Raw genomic sequence first — 12,528 nt, forward strand, 5'->3', positions numbered from 1 at the left:
GTGTTGCTGGACGCGGATGACGTACACCAGATAACATGTTAATAAATAAATAGATGTTAATTTTTCTCAAGGTCTAAAACTTCATTATGATCAAGATTGAAATGTTAATGCTAAAGAAATCTTAAATAAACGTTAAAAAAGCCTACAGTGCGATAGTAATAACATTGGAATAATACTGATTTATAGTTATCCCGTTATTATTGCTTGTTGATCTATTTATAGTTGGCCAGATCACCACATCAGGTTGAAAAATCATTGATTTATAGTTGAACAAATTAAAGCTGCTATCATTTAGACCAGGGGTGCTCACACTTTTTCCGCATGTGAGCTACTTATAAAATGACCAAGTCAAAATGATCTACCCACTACAAAAATCCAAAACATATACTTATTTATAAATATATTGAGGATTCTTTATATCTACAATGTATATACATGCATAACCGCAATATCCAATATTTCACAACGCAATTAACTATGTAAATTTTTTGTCATTACCTGAGTTTACTCTGATGACTTGCACTGAATTGAATCAGCCAGGGATGCATAGTCCGGACAGTAGCTGCTGACGGCCAGGTTTAAGAGAAAAAACCGAGAGCTAAAAATTGGAGTTAACTCGCTGACTAGCTTGTCAGTTTTACTACACTTCGCGCCGCTGTTTGCGCATGCGCAGCGACCTAAGCGTCAGAAAAAATCTGCTGTCATCTGACTGGCTTCCCTGTATCAATCAAGTGACGGGATGGATGATAGGCTGGCATCTATTTTTTTAATGCCATGCGATCTACCAATACTACCTTTGCGATCGACTGGTCGATCGCGATCGACGTATTGAGCACCCCTGATTTAGACTATTCTGTAGCACCCCTCTCACAGTGGTACAATGTGGCCACAACTGAAAAGTCACTGATTTATAGTTGAGGGGAAATTATTAAGCATAAGCAATTGCCAAGTTGATTGGTCAGACAAGTGGCTGTATCATAGGCTAGTTCACAAGAACAGGATAACCGCAATAAAAACTTTAAACAATGATGATAATAATAATAATAATAATAATAATAATACTTGAAAACCAGAGACTGTAGTTGGATATTTTTAATAGTTTTTAATATGGTTTCACCTCAGCTGATGGTATGTTAACTTCGCTCTCTTTTGGCTGGCTCACAAACCAACAAGAAGATGAGCACGAGTGGCCCACAGACCCGTTTTGTACATACTTTGCACACTACCTCCATCTGACAACAGAGCAGGCAGACGGACAAGACCCTGGAGTAGAGCAGACAGCGAATGCGCACCCTCTGCCTACGCTGCTCTGATATATTTATTCTTCTTCTTTTTTTTTTTTTTTTACCAATTATGTACTCAACCTTTCTGTCTCCAATATCACAGAAATGCAGCCAGTTGCTGCTTCTTTTGTGATCGTCTGCCAAAAAGTGATTTCTGGCGGTTCTATGTGTTTGTGTTTTTTTTATGCCAAATATCTTTGCTTATGTTGATAAACAGTCTGCAGTCAACAGGATTTACAAAGGGACTACATATAAAAAAAATTTAAATGAACTGTTTTGCAAGGATTTTTATGCATCTGCATTGTTGTATTTACAACCGTTTAAATACCGACAATCAACATTTTGGCAAATATGATAAACCACTTTTCGGCACAACACCAAATCCCCATCACTCTTAGCTGCTGGTGTGGCAGTTCTTATACAAGGCCCACTATGTTGATCACATAGGCATACCTAAAGTGCTGAATGTCGTTCATTTATTCAATAAATAGATACATGGAATAATTTAAGATTTTACATTTGTTATATTTTCTGTAGTAAATTTCTGAAAAACCTATTAATCTGCATGTGTAAACACGGATGTTGCACATATGCATGATGGTAAATGGCCTGCATTTGTATAGCGCTTTTCTAGTCCCTAAGGACCCCAAAGCGCTTCACACTACATTCAGTCATTCACCCATTCACACACTGGCGATGGTAAGCACACTGTAGCCACAGCTGCCCTGGGGCACACTGACAGAGGCGAGGCTGCCGGACACTGGCGCCACCGGGCCCTCTGACCACCACCAGTAGGCAAACATGGGGTTAGTATCTTGCCCAAGGATATTTGGCATGCAGCCAGGAGGCAGCCTGGGATCGAACCACCGACCTTCTGATTAGTGGCTGACCTGCTCTGCCACCTGAGCTACAGCCACCCACACCATGATATAAAAGAAAAGTATAAAACTACTACTTTCACATATTTTAAAAAAAAAGATGGAGACAGCTCTGAGGGATATTACGGGGAAGCTTATTTAACTGTCCATATGTAATTTAAACAATTTTATAGTCGCATATAGTGCCCTGGCTCCCACCACCACCACACACATGCGTACTCAGGCAGACACAAACACACACATTCCCAGTTCAAATGGAATGCAGCATTAGATCATAAACTTTGCAAAAATCCATTGATCCAAATAGCCAATATCAATAGAGAAAAGCCCGCAGCCAAATAAAATAAGTAATATATATTGTTGAAAAAAACCCAACCTGGCCTGTACCGCTACACTTGCTAGCTGTGTCCCAATTTAGGCCCACTTCCTTTGCAGGCCGTGTTTAAAGGGTGATTACGTCACAGCGAGGCTACGAAGGCTGTTTTAAAAGTACTGTGGTTAATCTCACTTATTTATTTAGCAATGCAAATTTAGCTCTACAATTAAGAACAATAAAACCTTTGGTGACATATCTGCAAAGTTTCTTAACATTAGTAATGGTAAGGTGCAAATATACCCTCCACACTGGTCTCTTCGCTCACGGCTGCACCATTATTGTCACACAGATGCAGCCATTTATATCCGCTGTTGCAGTATTCTCCTAAACCATAAGTGCTGCCACTCGGACAATATCGTGTCACAAAAACAACAACAACAAAAATGAAAAATACAGAAGAGTTAGTATTACAAGATACACAAAGAGGGTGCACCTTTAAGACCTGTATGACCTGTATGATCACCTATAACATCTCCAAGATTGTGGCTTTGATCCTCAACCCGCTGGTAGGCAGCTCTGAACACCACAACTAGAGCACCCTGGATTTTGTTGAGAAGGGGAGAGATGTCATTATGGAGGCAGATGAAACTATGGTCTCGTACGATGTTACGTCTCTCTTCACTTGCATCCCAGTCACGGAAGCGTTGGAGATAGTTCGTAAGAGATTACACGATGACCCCAACCTCAGCAACAGGACCACCTTCAGCATCAACCTACTTCACATACAAGGGTCAGTACTACAGGCAGAAACATGGGTGTGCCATGGGTTCCCCAGTTTCACCCATTGTGGCCAACTTGTACATGGAAGAAGTGGAAAAGAAGGGTTTGCTATCCTACCCTGGAACACCACCAAGCCATTGGTTCAGGTATGTGGATGACTCCTGGGTGAAAATCAAATCTCAGGACATACCACAATTCACAGATCACATTAACTCAGTGGACCGACACATCAAATTCACCAGGGAGGATATGAACAGTGGCAGGTTAGCCTTCTTAGACTATGAGACTTCCATCAGTAATGGGGGACATCTAAAAGCTGATGTGTACCATAAACCTACACATACGGATCAGTATTTAAGGTTTGACTCTCATCATCCACTGGAGCATAAACTGGGTGTCATCAGGATGCTACAACACAGAGCAAACACCATCCCCACTGACACAGCGGACAAGGAGGCAGAAGAACATCACATCAAGAAGGCCCTGAGTAAATGTGGTTATCCCAGCTGGACTTTTGTCAATGCTGGGAAGGCACCTAAAGAAAGCTCCAGCCGATCCAGGAGAGAAGGACAACCGCTGCCTATGTGAAAACCTGTAGTGATCCTGTACGTGTCAGGAGTATCGGAACAGCTGAGACGCATTTTATCTAAACACCAGGTCTCTGTGGCTTTTAAACCCCAAAACACGCTGTGCCAAAAATTGGTCCACCCCAAGGATCGGGTCCCCCGACACAAATGCAGTAACATAGTGTACGCTGTTAAGTGCCAGGAGGATTCCCAGGATTTATACATCGGGGAAACCAAACAACCTTGGAAGAAGCAGATAGCACAACACAGAAGACCTACCTCGTCAGGCCAGGACTTTCAATGATGAGGACACATCCTGGACAGGAAGGAACGCTGGTTTGAGCGCAGAGTCAAGGAGGACATTTACGTGAAAAGGGAAAGACCATCTCTGAATCGGAAAGAAAAGAGCTCTAATTTCTTTATTGCAAATTTGACAACAGAAATAAAGAAATAAAGAAATAAAATCAAACATTCAGCGGCACTAAGTTCTGTAACTCTTATGTCTATTTTCACCTGTTCAGCAGGCGTGGGACTCCGGTTCTGCGATAGGACCAAAATCTCATAACCATCTCATATAAGACATTTCTCATCCCGATAACCATATATATCACAAAATAGTGTTTTTTCTCTAAATTCTGTGAATCTTGGGCAACTCGAGTTGTGTGAATTTTTTTGAGCTATCGTGTACCTGGAGTCGAGTGTTTTGACCGATGCATGAAACTATATATTTTTAGATACAAGTTGTAAGGGCTGCCATTTTTTGTGAGTATTTATTACGTGGCGTGCGGCGAGGAAAACACTGTTCTAACGTTTGAGTCGAAAGTTTATTTTGAGCACCTGACGGCTCTTTTTTGCTTCTGATCTGTAAACACTCTCCATACTCTTTCACGTAACTCTTGCGTAGGTGGTAGAAGAGGTTTGCCATGTTTGAGTCTGTGGTGGGGACCGGTTTGCGGCAACAATAGATGTTTTCATTTTGTTATCCGATATATTTCATCATATCACACAGCCCTAAGTGTGATAGCCCTAAGTGTTGGAGGTCATGTCAGTGGGGGGATCCACGGGTTTCTCTGTGAATTTCACATTCCTGTGCCAGCTTGTTAGGTGCTCCTTCAGAATTGAAGTTTCATTTCAAAGAAGAAAGAAGTTTTCTTCCCACTCAGAGTGTACACCGGATGCTAATGTTTTTGTCACTTTTTACAGACTCAAACTCAAAGGACTGTCTGTACTTCCAAGCTTGAAACGCTGCATGGTCATACTCTCTCCTAACTTTAACTTTACCAGAGGGACACATCGTGTGCCTCAACCTCACAGGGTGTTTCTGTCTTTTGCCACAAACTGTTCTTTTGGTTTCTTTTTACCTTCCTTGGTTAGGCATAGGGATTAGAGATCTGATCTAGATTATAGTATTGAAATTTTGGGACACATCATCAGTAGCGGACTTTGGATTCATTGGGTGTTTCGATCATTATCACTAGACACTCTGATCCAGGAGGCCCTGCCAGGGCTGATCAGGCCCCGGAGTGTGTCACTGGTTTATGTTAAATTGTTATTTCTCTTCCACTATATTCTGTTTAATTTCCACAATTTATTTTCTTCTATCAATTCACTGCAAAATGAGAAGTAATACTTACCTCTTTGATATTTAAGGAGCCTCACTTCTTTAAAGGGATAGAAAAGGCAATAAAGAGAGAAGTAAGACAAAAGACACAAGATAAGAGAGCTGAGAGCCGATCTGGCATCCCACACCTTCCTGCCGGATCGGGTTGTATGCTCTACCTCCCCACTGTATCCCAGAGAAGAGAAAAAGAGAGGAAAGAAGAGCAGAACATTTTTTTTATTCCTCCGTTAGTTTTCACTGCCATAAGGTTAACTGCACAGCCCCCAGAATGCCCTGAAACAGCTGTACCAGTCAACCGGGGTTTGGGTTTATCATCATAAAATTTCTAGTGTTAGGTTTTCTACCCTTTTGGAATCCTCTGCTGAGGTAGACCCACCGTGGGTTGATCAATCCTTGGCATGTGTCTCACGGTTAGCTGACTGCCTTAGCAGGCCAAGTGATGTCAGCCCTCTTTAACCACAGCCAGTCTTGTGGTCTTCTCAGCAATGTCCTCTGATTCCAATCTGTCTAAGCAGATGCAATGGGACACACATCTTCCAAAAACTTCACCTTTTGTCTCATCAGAAGACCCTTGCCCCACCCTCAATAAAGACCTTTATTTAGAAACATTTTGCATTTTGTGTTTACTTATTTTTGTCTAAAATGTAAATTTGTTTGATGATTGAAACATTTAAATGTGACAAACATACTAAAATAGGAAATCAGGAAAGTGTTAGGGCTGCCATGATTAGTCGACTAGTCACGATTACGTCGACTATCAAAATCGTCAACAAATAATTTAATAGTTGACGCGTCGTTTGAAGGTTTGTAAGATCCCAAAAGACACAGGAATAAGTAGCAGGATTGAAGAGTGTAATAAGAGACTTAAACAGAAGATGGCAGCACTTCATGTACAAAGATGCCAGCTGCTGTTAAACCCCGAAGAAGATGAAGCTGTGTCCCAGAATTCATAGCGCGGCCCAGCTCAGTTTCCAACAATGGCGGCAGGTAGTTAGTTTTAATATTACTCTTATTATTCTTTCTGGGTCACAAAATAAACGTTTAACATACTTTCAGGCGAGAATGTAGCTGTGTAAACCTCAAATATCTGCTCAGTTTATCAAGACACTACATATTTTCAAAAGCGCTCCGACGTTTTCAGAGACGTCTGTTAACCACCAGCTCGATAGCTAGCTGGGGTTCATGGCTCACTAGAGCCGTGAGAACACCCACCGCAGTCTTTCTCTACTCAGGTTAAACATGATATATAAGTCACTTAAAAATGTTATTGTTTGGCTTTTTTCAGTATTTTATTTGTTCCTGAGTAAATCGGTTTGGCTGAGATTTAATTATAGTTTTTACACAGCTGAATAAACGTCAAGCAGACAGCTGATTATCAGAAGTGTGAGATGCTCGAGAATATACTCCGGTGTCCTGTTATATCTTAGATAGCAAAGAGCAGACGGCTGAGTTTATTAAACTTCACCAAAACAACCTGCAAATTTCATTAAAATTTAATAAACTATCATCTTGTCTTTATTTTTAGTTAGCACATACCTTAAACACTTCAAGCTGTAAGCTAATGATAGTTATATAAGAGCAGATGCTGCTGGTGCAATAAGCTGGATGCATGATCTGATTAGTCGACTAATCGCAAAAATAATCGGTGACTAGTCGACTATCAAAATAATCATTTGTGGCAGCCCTAGAAGGTGGCAAACACTTCAAATCAAATCATAATTTATTTCTATAGCACATAATAATACAACAAAGTTGACCAAAGTGCTTCACAGTCGGTCAGAGCAATAGCAAAAGACAGTTCGAATAAAAAACAGTTAAAAGGAGGGCAGGAAACAATATGGGTAAACAACATAACTAGCCACAAAATAACAAAATAGTTTGAATCAAAAGTCAGACTAAATAAGTTTTAAGATGCAATTTAAAAGACTGGATGGACTCGGAGAAGGGAATATAAGGAGGGAGATTATTCCTGAGTCTGGGTGCTACGATAGCAAAGGCCCGATCACCTCTGGACTTCAGACGAGACCTCGGTTGCGTCAGGAGCATTTGATTGGAAGATCTAAGTTCTCTATTAGGGATATACAAATGGAGGAGTTCGCATGGATAGCTGGGAGCCAAATTGTTTAGAATTTTAAAGGTAAGCAAGAGAAGTTTGAAATTGATACGATATTCAACAGGGAGCCAATGTAAGTTGGCTAAAAATGGTGTGATGTGAGCACAATTTCTAGTACAGTGGGGCAAAAAAGTATTTAGTCAGCCACCGATTGTGCAAGTTCCCCCACTTAAAATGATGACAGAGGTCAGTAATTTGCACCAGAGGTACACTTCAACTGTGAGAGACAGAATGTGAAAAAAAATCCATGAATTCACGTGGTAGGATTTGTAAAGAATTTATTCGTAAATCAGGGTGGAAAATAAGTATTTGGTCACCTCAAACAAGGAAAATCTCTGGCTCCCACAGACCTGTAACGTCTTCTGTAAGAAGCTTTTCTGTCCCCCACTCGTTACCTGTATGAATGGCACCTGTTTGAACTCATCATCTGTATAAAAGACACCTGTCCACAGCCTCAAACAGTCAGACTCCAAACGCCGCCATGGCCAAGACCAAAGAGCTTTCGAAGGACACCAGGAAAAGTATTGTAGACCTGCACCAGACTGGGAAGAGTGAATCTACAATAGGCAAGCAGCTTGGTGTGAAAAAATCAACTGTGGGAGCAATCATCAGAAAATGGAAGACATACAAGACCACTGATAATCTCGCTCGATCTGGGGCTCCACGCAAGATCTCATCCCGTGGGGTCAAAATGATCATGAGAACGGTGAGCAAAGATCCCAGAACCACACGGGGGGACCTGGTGAATGACCTGCAGAGAGCTGGGACCAAAGTAACAAAGGTCACCATCAGTAACACACTACAACGGCAGGGAATCAAATCCCGCAGTGCCAGACGTGTTCCGCTGCTGAAGCCAGTGCATGTCCAGGCCCGTCTGAAGTTTGCCAGAGAGCACATGGATGATACAGCAGAGGATTGGGAGAATGTCATGTGGTCAGATGAAACCAAAGTAGAACTTTTTGGTATAAACTCAACTCGTCGTGTTTGGAGGAAGAAGAATACTGAGTTGCATCCCAAGAACACCATACCTACTGTGAAGCATGGGGGTGGGAACATCATGCTATGGGGCTGTTTTTCTGCCAAGGGGACAGGACGACTGATCCGTGTTAAGGACAGAATGAATGCGGCCCCATGGCTACGGAAAATGATCTCTCCGAGAGATAAGATTTGAACCAAGATAAAACTATGCCTTTAAGACCAACCACATGTTCCAGTCTTTGAGATGGGAATGTTGTGGTTGACCATATCAAAGGCAGCAGTCACATCAAGTAAACCCTAAGTAACGTTGTCTCAGTACTATGGTGAGGTTTAAAGCCAGACTGAGATTTTTCATTGATACCGTTAGTATCAAGGAAGGTCTGAAGTTGTTTTAGAACCACTTTTTCCAGAATTTTGGATATAAGAGGGAGTTTGGAGATCGGTCTGTAATTAGTTAGAACACTTTTCACATCACTGTAGCTAATCCGTACACTTTGAGTTCCTTACAGAGAACTCTGCTCCTTATACAACAAGATGGTTCTGAGACCCCTCCAGACTCTGCTAATGTTAATCAGCTCCAGCTGGTTCTCCATTCACTGTTTATAGGGATACTGATTACTCTCATCAATTCTCTGCTCACTCTAATCTGATAAAATTGATCTCCCCTGGTCCAAAAATATTTCTGACTGTTAAAAGGAGAGGTGAAATATGCTGCATGCACCAATTCATTAGGATTTATTTTGCATAAAGCAATGAAAACTTCTCAGGTTCAATAATTGATGGTACCATTAGATTTTTTTCAGTTAATGTAGGACTTAGATAATTTTGTTTAAAATTTTTGTGGAGTGTCCCCACTCTTTTGGAAGCACGATTATAAAAGTCAAAAACATATTCACATTAAAGTGTGTTTTTAATAAGAGTTGTTAAAAAAAAACTATCACACAAATCTCTCTCTGTTTCCTTTACATGTAGGTCAGGTTACCATAGTAACAACACACCTGTACCTCAGCATATGAAGCGATGCACCAGATTTACAAAGGAAATATGATCACTGACTTCTGAAAATGTTACACTGATGTCAAAATCATACTCACAGTTTGAGTTTTTATGTTTAACTTGAAAATATTTCACTGAATACACAACACATAAAAAACAAACCTTATGATGCTTCAGAGATGTGATTTTGCCTTCAGTACTGCCTTGATAACAGACTAGATAACACCAAACATACAATGCCTTCTGCTCCTATCAGTGCAGCGACACAAGCAAGTTATACACATGCCATTATTAGCAATACAGCTTGACAGCAATGATTCAGAGCTCATAAGATCTAATCTTTCGGTATTTTATTGAAAAAAAAAGCCTTTTATGTAGTAGTGAACGTTAATACTGTTCATCACTAATGACAAGTTTCATACTTGTCACACTCATGGAAGACCAAAGAACACCTTCTACCCGTCGGCTGTCAGAACTCTCAGTGCACAAGAACACTGACACTACTTTGATCCTAGGTAATCTGAGTGTGTACGTGCGTATGTGTGAGTGAGTGTCTTGTGCAATATCCTGGCAGGTGTGCAATTATCATCCTACCCAATAGTTCCACTATCCTTAATGACGAAGGCCCTTCCACCCTTACTTATTATATTATAATGCCCTTGTATCCACCCCTACAATGTTTCTTTTAACTTATACATTGTGTATATAGTGTGTTTTTTTAATATTGTTGTTTTTAAACTTATCACTTTCTTGCACCTATGCGGTCTTGCTAGCTAATTTTGCTGTGCAGGCAACTGTACAATGACAGTAAATGAAGTTCTAAGTTCTAAATATTGATCTCATCATTAATCATATTCTTCCACACAGTTTTGTCTCAGCATCTCCAAACATCTTCACATGTGAGTTTTGTGCCTAATCATGATAGTAATGCATTAGTAAATGCATTTGCTTAAAAATTAACAAGCAAACTCCACTACCACAGTGTCCTACCTGGACTTTGTATCTTCACCAAAAATAAATGTTTCAAGTAGGTGCTTAATAGCTATGTAGAAAATGTAACATACATCAGAAATTGTAACAAACTCATGACCCAGGATATGGTGTGTTATTTAAATAGTCTAAAATCAACTAAAAATAAGTTCTAAGATAAAAGGTTTTATCTGAAAAGTAGACAAAAACTGTCACATTGACTTAAGTCAAAGAAGGATGTAAGGGTTCCAAACCACAGTGCATTTATGTACAGTGAATGAAACATATTTTAGAAAGGTCATTGCAGTTGTGAAGGTCCAGTCTCCCCAAGACTTCAACAAAGTCAAAACAAACAACCAGTTCTCTCCCAAAATCCTCATTCGAGTCTGCTGCACCACTGTGAAGTAATCTCCAAATAAACCTGAGCACAGGGACAGGCAGGTCAAAAATACCCTTCACAATAAGTACTAAAACACAACAAAAGTTGGCACCATGATTCACTAACTGTTTTCATGCAACGATGCAGTGAAGACTGACTGCCTACTGCTTCCTTATAAAGCAGGTCATGAGGTCATCATGAGCAGGTGTGTGAAAAAACTGTGAAATGGGAGAGAGGAGACAGAGAACACAAAAACACACAGGAAATGGCAAGTCGCACAGCAAGCACCAAGGGACCCTGACAAAAGTTGAACCATTAAAAACAAAGTCTTCTAAAAACTTACAAACATCTGTCATGTGGAATAAAAATTAAACAAAACAACTCTGATTTACTCAAAAATGTGCATTTTGAATCTATAATATAGAAATGATGCTGGGGGAGTACAAGAGTACAAAATTACAATGCAAGATCACCACCCACACAAAATGCCATAGGGGTTTGGTATGGCGTTATTTTTGTGCCACTAATATGAGCGCATGTAAAAAAAAAATTGCAGGTGCAAGTGTTGCATTTTGAGGAGACACACACACACACGCACACACACACACGCACACACACACACACACACACACACACACACACACACACACACACACACACACAATACCAACATCGGTGCAAATTATAAGTCTGTATCATGATATCTGGTGTTTTCGTGTTTGTTGGTTTGTTTTTATTTTGTTTTATTTTGCGAGTTGGTTATTAGATGCTGCTCCAGTACCTTGGGGCACCAGAAAATCCCCCGCCACCCCGCCCTCTTCTCTCTGCGCTGCAAGCAGCAGGCGCCCTTACTCCCAGCAAATGGGCGATAGAAAACCGATCGGTGCCTATGCCATTCCCAATATGCGCTGGCTGACGTCGAGGCAGCATGAGTACTAGCATTTTTATTTTTTTTGCCGATGCCCGTGATGCCGCCCCCCACCACGATGCCGCCCTGGGTAACTGCCCGTGTCGCCCGTATCTAAAACCGCTACTGGTGCCAAGCAGCATTTATGAAAACCAGTGGTAATGTCTTGTGTATCCACCAGGGGGTGCAGTGCTAATGGAAGTTCATTCACTTACAGCTTTCTACACTATGCGTGCTTTGCATTGATCACGGTGTCTATAAATATAACAACAGCGGTTGTGCACACTGAAAAGGCAAGATACATCAGAAAAAAGTGATGCTTTCATTTTATGTTTATTGCTGAGTAATGTTTCTGAACATGAAAGCATGGCACTGCGATGGTTTTTCATTCAAAAATGAAAATCTAAATTTAAATGCAAATTGATTGTTGGTTGGTCCTGTCAGAAAAGAATGTATTTTAGACGTGATACAAAACAGCAAGTCAGAGATGATAGCAACAACAGTGTATATGCTTTTGCATTCTGCCATAATTAAATAATGTGCGGAAAATACACTACAAGTCAAAAGTTAGGACACGCCTTCTCATTTAATGGTTTTTCTTTACTTTCATCACTAAAGGCTTGCTAGTGTAACGATGTAAAAGAATGGATATGGTTTTGTTGTTGTTAAATTCCTGTTAAACTTGGGATCGCAACCATGGGTTTATTTTGGAACTTTTATTTTGAAAATCCGCAGCGGAAGT

This window comes from Mchenga conophoros, linkage group LG6 (genome assembly GCF_057382185.1).
Source record: "Mchenga conophoros isolate Kocher_MC1m ecotype Shallow Benthic linkage group LG6, M_conophoros_male_GT1.1, whole genome shotgun sequence".
Taxonomy (NCBI): Eukaryota; Metazoa; Chordata; class Actinopteri; order Cichliformes; family Cichlidae; genus Mchenga; species Mchenga conophoros.